General features: G+C 41.6%; 1 pseudogene; it reads right to left on the bottom strand.

Annotated features, from left to right (window-relative positions):
- Nucleotides 1-464: 464 nt before the first annotated feature.
- Nucleotides 465-4,702, bottom strand: part of LOC102491113 (UAP56-interacting factor pseudogene) — a 9,729-nt pseudogene continuing 5,491 nt past the window's right edge.

The following is a 4,702-nucleotide window of genomic DNA, read 5'->3' as shown; positions in this document are numbered from 1 at the left end:
ACCACCTCCCAGAAATCCTATGGATGAATGAAATGAGCCAGTGTGAACCCCAGCCACCTTTCTCAAGAAGGCCAAGCACTTCTGCTTCCCATCACTGCTAGGAACTGGTGTGCCATGGAGTGGTGAAGTCGCAGTGCCGCACAAGTGCAGTAGAACCCGGAAGGGAGGCGGGCACAGTCACTAGCAAAAGTGGTGCCTTGCAGGGTCCTTATTCTGGTAGTATTTGTTCTGAGGCGAGAGAGAGTGGCAGTAGTAGACTGTTTTTCGCTATGAGTTGAACGAAGGCCTGGAGAAGTCCTGGGCAGCAAGAGGCGAGTGACTCCGCGCTGATACCAGCAGCCCACCTTCCACATCCCCTGCTAACTCCTGGATTCTCACGCTTTGTAGCCCCTGTCTCTGTGCCCTTCCTTCACCATAGCCAGGCCTTCCACCTCCCTGAGCTCCTGGGGATGAGTATCGAGAGCCTAGCCCAGGGTGTCAATAGCTGCACGTGGCTGCAGCCATCTAGGGGCCCTGGGCAGGTGTTGAGCTCCTGAGCAGAGGCTCTCGCTGTGTTTGGACTGACGTGGAGGAGGGCTTTTGCAGTTGGAATTCTGGGCCAGAAACCTCCTGAAAGGAGGGCAGACATCCTCAGTCTGATTCTCCTGTGGTTCATGGAAGGGCTGCAGTTTCTGGGACCCTATACTCCTGGTAGAATCTGGTTTTAGCCTCTTTGAAAACAGGTCATAAAGTAGTGGAGAGCTGTTCTGAGAATGCCAGCCCATGGCAATGTGGCCTTCTAAGAAGACTTGGGGTAGCTTTGGGGAGATTTTCTGTTGCCTGTCAAGGTCTGGGAGAAAGGCCAGTATGTTCTTTGTGCTTGCCACTGCTTCCTAGTCACCAAGGAGGCCTCCTTGGGTCAGGCATGGCAAAGTTTCAGTCCAAGTACACTGAGAGTCCTGTGCTGGTGCTAACTGGTGTCAAACACTATTCAGAAACGTATGTGTTGAAGACCATCATGGAATCCATCCAACATTTATTTAATTTCCATTTGAACATATGTCTTTCTCTTTCCCCTAGGCAGGTAATTCACAACCCACATAGTTTGGAAGAGTCACAACCCAAATCTGCAAACTCAGTATGGACATCTCGTAGTAAGAGACTCCATGTAAGGCACATGTAGAAGTCCTAGGACAAAAGCCAGTTTTCCCTTGGGCATGTGTGAAGTAAATCACTGTCTACTCTGGATTTTGTATACTTGTGTAAATGAGAGTTTGTTTAGAAATATTAACCTTGTTATTATTGAGAGAGGTAACCTGGTAATTTTTTCTGACCTCGCTATCATGAGGCTATATAGGGTTAACAGAATTAGTATGACAGTGTGTTGAGGACAGCAACAGAAGCAGCTGGCCCGTGACTTTGACCAGACTCTTTCATATTCTGATTTTACAGAAACAGGTGATTTCCCAGAAAGAGAAGGGACTGGTGTTTTAGATGAGACCTAGTGAAAGGCAACATCTTGGTTGCAGTGTCAGCATTTTCTATTCATAACATTTGGCATTCAGGAATTAAGAAATAGACAAAGGTGTTTTTTGCAATCTAGAGTGGACTTACTGTTGGATCTCCTAATCCATTAGAAGAAAAAGCCCAGATCTACCACTATGGCCCTCTTGGCCCCAGTCTCTTCTCTGCCATAGCCAGGGACCACTTGTTCTAGACAGATGCCATTTCTGGCCAAAAGAGCATCTCTAGAGCTCCAAGCCCAGGAACAGTCCATGGCAGGCACATGGGAAATAGTCCTATGTTATATTGCCCCCTTCCACACACTATGGAATGGCTGGTGCTGTTGCTGGACCTTTCCAAACTGCAAGTTTCTCTTCTACCCTTTCTTTACACAATAGTGCCTATGCCTGGCACCAACCTTGCCCAGCATTAAACATGTCCGCTGTAGACATTCTTAATATAAAATGAGGCTCAGTGAGCTAACAACCATCTATTTTATTCCTGGTGCTATGGTACTCAGTTGCATTGGTACTCAGTTTACAGTTAGTTTAAGTCACATAGATGGGCTTGATCTGAAATCCAGTTTGACCCATCCTTCAGAAAATACCTTGCTAAATCATTTGTCAGAAATTTCTAGACCTGAGTAGCAGCTATTGATGGCTCCCTGGTCTTTTTCTCCATCCAAGGGGCGGGGGTCCTGAGTCATTGCAGTGGGTAGGAGCCGAGTCCCACCTGCTTTCTTCCCATAGTTCAGTTCTCTGTTGAGAGTGTCTGTTCTCTGCCTCTTGCAGGCTTTTTATTCAGTGAATGTGGGGACAGGCCCATGAGGCAATGTCCTGCTGAGGTTCCATTCTGAATTGTGTGAGCTCCTGAAAGGATAGGAAGGCCCACTGCAAGCTCTCATCTCCTGGATGGATGGCATGGCTTTCTCTACAGCTGCCTTCACAGGTCTGCACAGAGGAGTATGTAGAGCTGAGTGGAGTTGGTATCAGAAGTGAGGCCCCTTTCCTTTTGTGTACCAGACTCTTCACTCATTTTTGCCCTAAGACTGAAGTCCTTTGTTGACATCACTGTCTTGTCTGATGTTGTTTTTGCCCAACATCTTTTCAAATGTAACTATTTTTCTGTAGCACTAGTTGATGTAGTAAAAAAAAATTGCCTATAGCCAAATATCTATGTGTGTGTGTGTGTGCGTGTGTCACACAAATTAATTTGCTAGAGGATATGTGCACTCTTCAGAGAGACAGATAAAAAGAAAGGGTAGGTAAGAAAGCCCCCTTCCATGGGGGATGCTCATACCACAATCCCATCTCCTCCATTTCTTTCTGGATTTTGAGCACACACACACATGTTTTTCAAGCTGCTGAACTGAGGACTTGAACCCTGCAGTTGGCCATGTGGGATCCAGCTGTCTTAACTACTACACTGCCACCTGGTCTGTCAAATATATTTTTATACTTGTGTTTCAGTTATCCCTATATGAATTTTCTGTAAAGCACAAGATGCCATGATCCCTTCTCTTCCATTTTTCTCTCAGGATCTGAGTTTTAAGGCTCTGGGTCCAGACTTCAAACCACAGTTGGCTATGTGGGAGTCCAGTGACATGACCATTACTCCATCTGCTGGTCTTTTGTGGGACCAGCAGATGGCGGAAGAATGAGAACAAAAGTTTAATATACTAAAAACACTTTGTTATATGATGCATTAATGTCAATATTTTGGGTAATTTTTAAGGTTAACCATAATTGGTATTAATATTAGCTTTGTACAGTCATATTTAAAATAAGAGGAAAGTAAAAACATGTTTATGCCATATTTTCACAAACTGTTCTAATGACAACAAACTTGTGTTCAGTTGTTTTCCTCCTCTTTAAAGTAAGCTATCAGTAACCCTAAGCCAGTCTAAAATGTATTGTTCTGGGATCAAATATAGTGTCTGTACTTACAAAAGTTTTGCAATGAGTCCTTGAGCTCTGTGATAAACATAAAATAGGTAAGGAGAGATTAGAGTTTATTTTCTAATTCAAAAATTTCTTATCAGTAGATGCACTAGCAAAATATCAAATATTAAGGATCAGATTTAATTCTTGGGTATAGCATGAAATTGTTACAGCCAGCCTAAACCAATAAGTAACCCAAGGAGCATAAAGACAACAATAAAGTCTAAAATACAACTCAAGGCAGGCAGGAGCTATAACTTAATGTTCTGTTTTATAGGAAAAGTCAACGATAATATGTTCTAGAGAAACAAACACCTACTTAGAGGTTTAAGTATTATAGAAAACCAAAAGGTCAAGCTTCAAAATGTCTCCCCATAAATACTTGGGGAGATTTTATATGTTTTTTATATATCTTTATACCATACTATATATTATATATGTGTGTATACATATATATATATTTATATAATTTATTTATATCATACAAGAAATCAGAGTAAAAGGTACACAAATTTCCAAAGTAACTATACTGTAAATTTCACTTTTTTTGTGACATATACAAGTATATTTTTCTTTATAAAGTTTTCATTTTGTTTTAGGTTTTTGTCATAGAGAGCGTGTGCTCACCAGTAAGAGTCAATGTGAGAAATCAGTTCCCCAGGGGTGTGGGTGACCTCATCACAATCCCTTCTCTTTTATATTCCTCTAGAGATTTTAGGCAGATGCATGTACTGCATGATTTTTTTTCATGACTTCTGAGATTAGGTCATAAAGATCAATACAGCTACTCTTTTTTTATTTAAATTTATTTATTTACATTCATTCACTGTACAACATTACAGCATACACAAGAGACATTTTCCATCCAGAGTACACTGTATATTGTTTCAATCAAGCACATCAACATACATGTTATTGTCAACAAATAATTTTCCATTTCTTGTTTCCTGTATGTTTTCCTTTTTTTCCCCCATCCTTGATTCCCTCTCTCTTACCCTCTGCCATCTCCCACTCTCCTCCCACACTGTCTCTAGTATCTATGTTTACTTTCTATACTGTTTTCCCCCACATTTTATTGAATTACTAAAGATCTTAATCTAAATGTTTTCATAACAAACACAGCTGATATATACATTTCCATGAACACAAGTCTAACTTTATGCATCCTATAAAGTAGCACCTAGCTGGGGCTATATATCTTACTGCAGTCATCGAATAGATTTTTTTTTTTTTTTGGAGAGGTTTTCGCTATAGGGCGTGTGCGCTCGCCAGACAGACGG

Source organism: Tupaia chinensis, unplaced genomic scaffold (genome assembly GCF_000334495.1).
Source record: "Tupaia chinensis unplaced genomic scaffold, TupChi_1.0 Scaffold138988_1, whole genome shotgun sequence".
NCBI classification, from domain to species: Eukaryota; Metazoa; Chordata; class Mammalia; order Scandentia; family Tupaiidae; genus Tupaia; species Tupaia belangeri.
This window is presented reverse-complemented; position numbering and strand designations above follow the sequence as displayed.